This window comes from Equus asinus, chromosome 1 (assembly GCF_041296235.1).
Source record: "Equus asinus isolate D_3611 breed Donkey chromosome 1, EquAss-T2T_v2, whole genome shotgun sequence".
Taxonomy (NCBI): domain Eukaryota; kingdom Metazoa; phylum Chordata; class Mammalia; order Perissodactyla; family Equidae; genus Equus; species Equus asinus.
Window position 1 is genome coordinate 156,650,775 of NC_091790.1, and position 11,556 is coordinate 156,662,330.

Here is an 11,556-nt window from a genome sequence, read left to right on the forward strand (position 1 = left end):
AGAGGACATCAGTAACTGTGTCAGCACCAGAAGAGGAAGACAAAACCAGATTGTTGGGACCAGGACAGAGAGAGAACAGTAGCTAAGACACAGAATCCAAATAACCAGGAGAAGTTAGAGATTTCTCAAGAAATCTGAGAGCAAAAAAGAGCAGAGCAGACAGTCAAAAAGGGGGGTTAGATGAATTCTGAAGACAAAACCCACATACCTGGGGTGGGTTTTATACAAATGAGTGTGGATGTATGCAGCCAAGCAGGATCCATCTAAAGGAACCAGAAAGGGGTGAACTCCTTTGTCCAGAAAACTCCCATACAGGAGGCCTCACCTCAAATCATGATGAGTAAATTTCAGCTTGTTACTGGAAATGGAGAAAACATGATCTTAATTTTAAACAAGAGCCTAATATTCACTTGGACCAGCAGTAAATATGACATGTGAGGGAAAGGGCATGGGATTCAGATTCAGACAAATCTGAGCCATTTGGCTCAATCGTTTGTTAGCTTTGTGCCCAAGGACACACATCTGAATCTCTGTGAACTTCAGTTTCTTCGTCTTTAAAACAGGAGCATAATACCCTCTTCATGGTGTTGTGGTGAAGACTAGAGTTGGGCTGAGTACCTGGTAGATACTCCATAAACAGGGGATTGCTTCTTTTCTCTGTAGGGGTGAGGACTTACCAGCAACTGGAACAATGGTTTGTAGATTTATTTTCTCTGCTACACTTGAGCTTAATCAGCCATTCCCCTTTCATACCTGCTGGGCATACATCTCTTCCTAAGAAGACTGCCCTGTTTAAAAAAAGCAATGTGAATCGCAATCTCCATTTGGAGACTTTCTTAGAGTGAATATTGGAGCCTTATGTTTGGTCTTAGTGCTGATAGTCTCCTTTAGCAGAATGTCAACACTGGAAAGATTTCATTGTCAGCTGACAGTGGCAGGCAAAAAGGAATCCTCAAAAAGCAGGAGGAACCTCCCCCACACCTGCCAAAAAACAGAAAGCTGAAGCCGCAGCCCTCTGTCTCCCAGCAGGAGGCCCGGGCTCAGCATCCTCCGGCGGAGCCTTGATGGGTGTCTTCCCGCCCCTGGTCTCTGGACTTATCAGGAACAGACATCTGCGGCTGTGTCTTCAGGGACCACACAGAGGGCAGCCAGAGAACCCTGGGGCTCCCTGCGAATTTGCGGAAAGGTCAAGAGTCACTTGCTCCAACCAGTTCACTGAAAGCATCTCAAGGAGATCCAATGGAAAGGTCATCTTAAGATAGTGACAGGGCACAGCTTGAGGGGGAAAAAGAGGAAAGGGCAGAATTTCTTTATTAAGGAGCAAAAAGTACATCTGTTTCTGGCTCAGCTTAGACTTTCGAGTCTGATTTTTATTTCAATGGCATTTCCTTGGCTTTTCCAATTCATGTCTAAATCACAAAATGTGTCCATTGTGCACTTCTGGGCTTGCATATATGTGCCATGGAGAACAACACTGCAAATGCGTTTTCTCACTTCATTAAACATTGTTTAAAATGGCATCCAAATGTCCGCTCTCCCCATCCCGTCTAGAGGGGATTCTGTTACTTTTCCCCCCAGTGGGAACAGAAGGAACACCTAAGTCACAGGCTGTGATGTTGAATATTTTTCAATTTCGCGTGGCTGACTCTGCAAGCTGATTACACAGACAGCCTGGTCAGCCATGCCACTGCATGGAAGGGCCCGTGTTGTCCTGGGGAGGCCCCACTGGTCTTGCAAATCTCTGATCTCCGCTTCAGCAGCTGAAACTGGCCTCCACCCCTTTCCACTTCACTGGGTGAGGTGCTGACTCCACCTCCCACAGGCAGGCCAGGACGCATTCTGCTGACTTTAAGAAGATGCCACGTAAATTAGAACTCATGTAACCATATGGTTCAAACCTGCAGGTCATATTTTATACACAAATGACTGTGACAGGCGGTATTTTTGTGCTGACAAGTTGTATTTCATCCATGTTTACTTACAATTCCATGCTATCGTTAAAAGCTAAGCAATAGAACTTTATCATATTTCTATGCAAAAATTTGATCTAGTTTCCTTCTCACTAAAAAAAAGAAGAAAATTCACCCAGGCAGCTTTTACTTCTTCCTTTGCTCTTATTACCCAAGTGTTTGGTGCTATGGTGGCTTCAGATGTTCTGACAACAGGAGTTTGAAAGCGTTCTGGGGTCCCAGCTTCCAGAGTGACCAGCGTTGAGTGTGCTAAACAGCAGTTTTATTTGGGTCCCCCAAACAGAAAGTGCATTAGTTTACCAACCACCCAATGCTATGCAACCTCTGGATGGTTGAACACAGAACCGATTGATTCAAATTTCCGTGACTCTATCTCCTGGAAAGTAATAAATAAGAGAATCTCCAATGCAGTGATGTAGTGATCAGCAAGCCACAAAGCCTCCAGGTTGAAAAAGAAAATAGTAAAAAAGGTGCTAGCTGGATCATTCTAGAGCCTCTGGTCTTAGAAGATTATTAGAATTCTGATTAAACTCACAACCCAGCGAGTCCTAGAGACTCTGTGACAACATTAGGATTGCAAGAACTAAGAGATGTGAGCACGAATTTTGAACTCAATCTGAAATATATTTATATGTTCAAAATAGTTTCTCTAAATACTCCTTGTCTCTTGAGAAAATGCCTTGCACTCCCACTCATTCTCTGCTCTGCCTTGGCAATACAAAGTGACCCTATTTTCTGAACCAAAACTAGGCATGTGGTTTGGGAAAGGTAATTTTCTGATTTTTAAATGAATTGATAGAAAATATTCTGACAAAGCTACTGAAGTTATAGTCACATTTAGTTACTTATTTACCAAATGAACTTTCTTGAAAATAGTAAAATTTACTTTGAATCAGGACTGCTCTGACCACTCTGGGCACATGGTTGCCAAAACTAAACCCCACCCAGAACATTGGCAGGATCTGCCCTGAAGGTCTGAAGGGCATTTCTAGAAGCTCAGAGAAAGCAGATCACCCCTCTCCAGCCAGGCAGACCTGCTTTTGAATTCTGACTTTACCTCTTAACTTTCTTTAAGCCACTCCATAATGCCTCCAAGCTCAATTTCCTCACTCGTAGACAGGATGGAAGGTAAAGTGCCCAGTGCACTGCTTAAATGCTCATCTCTTCATTCTACCCGCAACTGAAAGAACACCTGTGCCCCCAAACCAAGAGACTGCCCGGCGTGTAGCTGTCTAAGAGTGGGGATGCTGTGACGGGACTGAAGCTTGATTCTGCCTGCCTCCTTGCTCCTCCATTGGTGCCACCTCTCTTCTTCAGGTGCTTGTCTTTCAAGGCTTCACTGACAGTGGCTTAGGGACTGACCAGTCCCAGGTGCATTTTAATGAAAGATTTAGAAAAATCTTAAAGCCTTTAAAGATTGAAGGGAATAATTTTGTTTTAATGAACATGTGTCATTCTATTTGTAAAATAATATATCATTACTACAAAAACACTTAAAATGCGGAAAAGTACAAAGCAGAAGAATTGCCCATCACCCTGCTATTCAAAGACAGGCACCATTTTGGAGGAGGTAACTGAGAGGATGTGACCACCGGTTGCCCCTCGAGCTGGACCCAGGCAATTGCAGGCTCCTTACCCCTCCCCTGTCCTTGGAATGTATGTTCCCACATTGGGAGCTGTTCCAATGACATAGCTTGAGAGAACAAGGTATTGTTGAGACCATCTGGATGGTTTACATGACTGAACCCAGTTAAGGTTTCCATATAAACTTTTTTTTTTTTGAGGAAGATCAGCCCTGAGCTAACATCTGCTGCCAATCCTCCTCTTTTTGCTGAGGAAGACTGGCCTTGAGCTAACATCCGTGCCCAGCTTCCTCCACTTTTTTATATGTGGGACGCCTACCACGGCGTGGCTTGCCAAATGGTGCCATGTCCGCACCCAGAATCTGAACTGGCGAACCCTGGGCCACCAAAGCGGAACGTGCACACCTAACCGCTGTGTCACCGGGCCAGCCCCTCTATATAAACTTTTAAGATTCTGGTGGGCAGGTATGGAGATCTACTCATCTCACAGCCACCCAAGACAAGCGTCATAGGTAAGTTCCTTTGCTTATTAAAACTGCCACCTACCAATCTGGAGTGGTCAGCTTCTTTCTTCAGTCTCTTCTTGTTCTCCACGTAAGGGAGCCAATTTGCAAACCAATAATTGGTGAGCCAACCAGAAGACTGAAGAAATGAGCCTTGGGAAAAAGGTATCCACACGGGAAATCCTGAGCTGGCCATCAACATCTGTGTGGGGAGGGGTGGCCTATATGTTGGATGCTTGTGGATTGCTGCATGAGTGTGGGGCTGCTCCCAAAATGCCAGCTGCTTTAACATGTTTGTTTGAGAAACTGCACGTAGCATACTGCAGCTGAGAAGAGAAATGAATGGCTACCACGGTGGGCTGGCCTCCACTGTGGGCAGTTCAGCCGGCCACTGATGCCCAACTAGAGGCTGAAGCTTGAGTCAGAGAGTTGGAAGAAGAGCTGAAGTTAGAGAAGAATGTGCAGTTGTCCACTGCTCTGCTAGCTTTGTGGCTAGCAGACAAAGTAAAAGAACAGTGTGCCATTTCGCAAAGCTAGGAGGGCACAAGCTGCCACAGATTAAGGTCCAAGTGCTTGTGACAAAGCCTGATTAGGACACTAAGAGGTACAATTCCTGGAAAAATGAGGAGAACAAAGGGAGGACATTGTGGTGATTGACAATGAAACAGACAGAGTGCCCCATGCCATCCAACCCCTAATACAAAGGAAAGTTTTAAAAAGTAATTACCCTAGACTTCTGATAATAGGGAAATATTCTCCAAAACTCCTGGGAGAAAACTTGTATTCTTTCTCTGTCCCTTGAAGTTGTAAGTCTTATCATGTCTAAAATGTAAACACCCCAGGAGATAACTAAAACACTGCCCCTATTGCCAGAGACTAAAGAAAAAAAGAGGAGGAAAGAGGCTTTCTAAAATACAGCCTGCTTCAGAAGCTCCTTTGCCCAAAAATCTAGCCCACAGCCTCCATAGGATTACTGGTAAAGGGCAAATACTAATCTTAAAATTCTCCTCTGTGAATATTAGTAAAAAGCTTTAGCTGTGTGAATGGATAAACTTAACTTATTTCATTTGCCAGAGACACATTTGAATTCAATTGTTTTATAAACCAGTGAGTTTTATATTGTTGTACCTGATTCATGGCTAAAGTTATAATGAAAGCTGTGGGGTTTCTGCTTGTGTCTGTCTGTATGTTTATGGATGTCTGGATATACGTTTTATATATGTGATGTTTTTCTACCTCAGGAGGGTATTGCCAAAAATAATTTGTAAAACAGCTCTATTTGATTGGCTTAAAGGAAAGTAAGCTTTAATCTCAATAGTGCACCTATGTACAACTGAAACTTGATTTTATTTTATCCGATTAAAAAGACTAAGTTCTCTCAGATTATTGGTCTGTTCTTGATGGGATTATGAAAGGTTTTTCTTTACCTTTTAAGTAATCTGCCTAGAAAACAAAGATTCTGTGTCTCATCAAAATAATTTCTACTCCTGGCCCCAGGGCCAAGTAGTTAAAGTTCTGCGTTCTCTGCTTTGGCAGCCCAGCTTTGTGGGTTTGGATCCCAGACAGACATGGATCTACTCTACTCACCAGCCACACTGTGGAGATTCCACGTACAAAAAAACAGAGGAAGATTGGCACAGATGTTAGCTCAGGGCTAACCTACCTCAGCAAAAAAATAATAATAATAATTTCTTATGCTTTGTATTGTCTTTATCAGATCTTTGATTAGGTAAGAAAACTGAGTCTTCTCTGTGAAAAGAGCTAAGTTTTTTTACAACTGTGTAACTTTCTGTATTTACCTTTGAAGTCTTTGTCACTTTGATTAAATAGACAACTAAGTATTATTTCACAGTGAACCAGGATCCGATTTACTCAAGTGTTTTAAAACCTTTTGATATTTTGACAAACATCCCAAAAAATAAAATTCTAAATGAAGTATTGTTGACTTTGAACTCACTTTGGGATTTTTCCAGAGAGCCCTTAGAATATCTTGAAAGATTTGTTCTCGCTCCTTATAAAAGAGAGATAGTAAACTAATTAGGCTTATTTGAGATATTAAATTACATGGCACACATTGTCAAATAAGGAGTGATGCTAGACTTTTTTAGGGTGTATTTGCATGAAATTCCTAAAATATGCTATGTCTTGGTATAATGTTACCAGTCATGATTCTAGTTATTATTTTAATATATATGCCACAGAAATAAAAAAATTCCCTTGTCAATTGCAGTATAATGAACTCTCATTAGATCTTTCACTGTGGCCATTTTCAAGTCTTTTGTCATTTACAGACAGTTATTGTTCTAGTCTGATGCTTTTACAAAAGTGCTTCATCTTCAAGGAGATTCTTAGAAAGACTCTGACAAATACAAGTTTCTGATAAGTAAAGTCAGTTTGTCTTCACATGTAAGAGACAACAGTGGGCCTTTCAAGGGCTTCCCCAAGGCTACCTGCACAGCTCCACAACACGTCATGGGGTGGTAGCCTGAGACCCGTCCCTGTTCTCCTTCCCCACCTCAGTAGAAGGGTCCCGTTACATTGATGATCTAATGTTAATGTGTGAAGAGTAGCCTCTGCTGCAGGACACTCTGCAGACTTCGCTGGAACATCTGGAGGAAAAGGATGGGTGGTAAACCCACAGAAAATTCAAGGCCCAGGTACCGCCATAAAGTTCTTGGGAGTTGTTTGGTCAGGTAAGATGTGCACTGTCCCACCAGCTCTGATTGATAAGATGCAAGCCCATCCAACTTCGAAGAACATAAAAGAGATGCAAGCCTTTGCAGAGATTTTGGGGGTTTGGAGGACTTTCATTTTCGACTTGGCATCGTGCCTCCATCCCTTATGCCATCTGATAAAGAAAGGGCACATGTGGGACTGGGGATCAGAGCAGCAAGCCACCTTTGAACAGGCAAAAAAATACTAGTGAAACAAACTAAAACTCTGGGCAGCTCCCAAGCAGGGTTGCCATTTGAGTTAGATGTGTCTGTGACGCCAGATGGTATGAGTTGAGCGCTGTGGCAGAGACAACAAAAGGAAAGAATACCCCTAGGATTTTGGTCCCAGCTCTGCAAGGGGACAGAAATCCTACATACCCCTGGAGAGCAACAGCTCCTAGCAGTGTACAAGCACTTCTCCAGGCAGAGTCTCTCACAGAGGAACAACATATCATGGTAAGAAATTCCCTCCCATCAAGGGGTAGGTTGAGAATACATTCTATCGGCCCCCTCTGCTGTAGCTGAAACTCCCACTTTGACTAAGTAGCATACCTAATTGCAGCAGAGGAGCATCCTGTCTGCCAGTCCACTGTCTCTAGAAATGCCGGTGCTACTAGGCCCTAGAGAGTATGTAGATCCTCCAAATGCTCTTGCCCTGTGGTGGACCCTGGAGCCTGTAGAGAGGGAATGGGGGAAATTCTCACTGATGCCTGGTATACAGACGTCTGGAAACAGGAGGAAACCACAGCAGCCAGTGGGCTCAACTCAGACTGGTTTGGCTGGTGGTCACTCATGAGCCCTGGGGGTTAACCCTTTGCCCTGACAGTTGGGTTAGTCTAAAGGGATTGACCCTATGGTTTGGACAATGGGAAGCCAAGGGGTAGATGATCATGAATAAGCCCTTGTTGGGTCGGGATATGTGAAAAGAGATTAGGGTTAGCCTGCAAGAGCCTGAGGCAGTCCTCATTGTCTTCTATGTCTTGGCTTATAAGGCGCTGACACCCCTTGGCAATCAGGAAGCTGATGTCTGGGTACATAGAAAGATTGGCCACCATAGTGCCCAGGTGGGATGGCATATTGCCAAGGAGGCCAGACTGCCCTTGAAATACAGCCACTTGGTTAATACGGTAACAGTATGCCCTGTGTGTTCTAAACAATGCCCAAAGCAAATGCCAAAGGAGTCTGAGGCCATTCCCTGGAGTTTCTAACCGGTGAAGCAATGGCAAATTGATTATGTTGGCCCCCTCCCTCGAAGTGAGGGTTCTAAATATGTCTTGGTTTGTGTGGACACCGCGTCTGGCCTAACCCAAGGTTTACCAGGTTGCTGAGCAAACCAGGCTGCCACCATTAGGGGATTAGAGAAACTGAGGACCATGTACAGATACCCTCATTGAATAGACAGTGACTGGGGTGTCCCATTTCAAAGGTCACAATATACGAGACTAGGCAAAAGAACATGACATTCAATGGAGGTTCCATCTCCCCTATAACCTGTAAGCAGTAGGGTTAATGGAAAAAGTATGGAATATTAAAGCAGCAGATTAAATTACTAGCAGGTAAAATCCCGTTGGTCAGGTGGACTAAAGTACTGTCCCAGGCTTTAATACATTTGAATGATCAACCAGTAGGGCCTGTTACCCCTTATGCTAGACTGGGGACCCCTGCCGAGACACCCATGCCAAAAAGATAAGAAAGTCCCGAGGAACAGCCATTGCCTCAACTCTCACCATGGATCAATGTGCTATGCTGCTGAGAACACCAAGCCCCATCACACCTGCGAGAGACATTATCTACTGGAATTTGCAATTAAACCTCCCACCAGGATGGGTGAGTTACTTCGTAACCCTGCATGAGAGAGAACTACTCAATCTCCGCTAGGATGCCATTGTTGGCTGCAAGCTGAACCTGTTGAAATTCACTGCACCTGGAATGGAGCATCTGCCATTGAAAGAGGGGAGAAAGTAGGGGTCCTGATCCAGCATATCACCCCTACCCAGTCCATCTCCTCATGCCTGACAGTGCTGCCTCCCCCAGCCATGTAAGGTATACACAATGAGGTCTAGTTCCTAAAGCTGCCAACCTCTCTCTCCTCAAGGCCAGGTGGGCATGTTCTGTTTTCCACTGATACAATCATTTGGCTACCGTCTTTGTACCCTCCATTGGCCCAGGGGACATTATACTATATGTAGAAGCCCTTACTAAATTCACCCAGCAAGCCTTAAATGATAGCCAGCAAAGCCTGTCCTTATTGAACACTGAAAGATCTCTAGTGAGAAAAGCCGTCCCCCAAAACAGAATGGCCTTGGACATTATTACTGCCTCACAATGAGGCATCTGTGTCATTAGCCAGAGAGAACGTGATGTGTTCATACCTGATGAGCTTGCTAATATAACATCTTTGTTAAATCACATGAGGACACAAGTGAACAGCCAGAGTGATCTGACCCCCAACCTAGGGGACGTCGTAAATCAGTTGTTAGAATCATGGGGCTCTTAGTAGAGAACATTGTTATCTATTTTGGGAACCTTTTTTTTTTAAAGATTGGCACCTGTGCTAACATCTGTTACCAATCTTCTTTTTTTTTTCTTCTTCTCCCCAAAGCCCCACAGTACATAGTTGTATATTCTAGTTGTAGGTCCTTCTGGTTGTGCTGTGTGGGATGCCGCCTCAGCATGGCTTGATGAGCGGTGCTAGGTCCACACCCAGGATCCAAACATGCGAACCCCGGGCCACTGAAGCAGAGCAGTGAACCCAACCACTAGGCCACAGGGGGCCCTGGGAATCATCTTAATCTGTGTTTTCTCTTGCATGTGCCTATACTCTTGCTATTGTATCTGCCTCCAATGCAACCACATAGCCGCCAAACAAGCCACCTCCCTGCCAGTGAAGCCCTAGCTGATGGCTCAGGCCACACTGCAGAAGAGCGGGCACCAGGGGAAAATGTGGGAGGAGCTCATCAAGAGGAACAAATATACCATTAACATTTTGTGATATTTTCTTTAGTCTTCTCTGCATGCCTGCTTATTGTAACCATTATTTGTGTGTGTTTTTAAAAAGCCATGGTTACATTGTTGTTTTTAGTTTTGACTTAGAATGCATACACAACTTTGTATCCTTATTTCCATTTAACATAACACAGGAAGTATTTTCCACATTATTATACACTTCTTATAAATAATATTTTTAATGGCTGCAAAATAAGGGATACTCTTTTAAAGACAAAATTTCCAATTCTATTGGGTGCTGTGGGAGATAAATGTATAAAACCAAAATATACATGTAGGTTTTCTGAGGACAGTGATTTTTGTCTCTTTGTATTCTCAGCAGTGACCCTGGTACGTAGACGAATTCCTGGCCTATGATAGGGGCCCTTTAAGTAATCAAGAATAAGAATGGATGAATATGTGGAATTCTAAAAGCCTCCAGGACTCTCTCTCCTAACCAGCACGGTCCCCTGGTTTGCTATGAACTCATTCTTCGTGATAATTGACAAGCAACTAACTTTCTTCGTGTAACGGTTTCTTCTATGATCTGTTGCTAAGACACAAGTAAGAGTAAATACACGATTCTTAAAAATAGCAATAGGTTTCTAAAAGCACCTGTTTCCCATTTAACACCCTCACAAGCATGTTTTGAAAACTACAGGGACATCTGAGGATGCTTCAAATTGTTTTTAGAGTATTTCAGAAATTAGAAAAAGTGCAAATTACAATAAACTCATCTCTGTGACTCTCTGATCCCCGAATATCTAAATATGTTGGAAACTGTGAAAATGGATAAGAAAAGGACCTGGTTTAATGCAAAAATAAATTATAAAAGACACATTACTTTGTTAGGTGAACAACTTCAGTGGCCAACAAACAAGTCAAGACTTTGCCCCACCCTGAAAGTCTGTGCATAAAGTTCTGGCAAAGACAGTGTCTAGTTAGGTTCTAGGGTCTCATCACCAAGAACAAGGGCAAGATCAGTGGTTCAACCGAAGGACCAGAAACTGATTCGTGGAAAATTTCAAATAACAGCTAGGAAGAGCTGAAAGGATATTTTCTGAAATGCCTAAGCACTAATGGAAGGATCCCACAAGCGAAATAGATTTTTGCTTATCTAGGAGCCACCACTGAACTTAACCCTTTTATCATACTGAGTAATTTTCTTAGTATATTGTATTCATGCACTGTCATACTTCTCCTTCACTCCTGCAAAACCTAAAGATATATACTCCTATAAATGTCCACAGACCTATTGCATGAACAAAATTTGACTTTGAAAACAAATATAATGTGAGCAAGAAAAATGCTAAAATTTTAAAACATTATCAGTACATTTTAGCCTCTCACATCAGCTCTAGCACAGGAGCCTGAAGAAACAAGAGAAGGACGAGCGTTACCCCACATTCTCTCTTCTCAGCCACTGCTAGATTTCAGACAACACAGGAAGTGTCTAGTCCACAGCAAAGGTGAATAAGAGGTTTGGAGATGGAACCCCTGAGGGAAGGCCAAAGGAAGTGGGGAGATTCAATGTGATAAAGAAGAGGATATAGAGAACTTTTCAGATTTTAAAAATTAATCTTTAATTACGTGAAAGGATGTTTATGCAAGAGGGTGACCTCTTTTTTCCATCTTTTCTGGGGCAGGTCAAAAAAAAAATGGACTTAGGCTGTAGTGGAGTGGGTTTAGGTAAGACAGAAGAAGGAATTTCCTGAATGTGGAGGTCATTAAAAACTGGACTGAGTTACGAAGGGAGGCTGTGGACACTCTTCCTCTGGGGAACATTTAAAAATAAGATAAA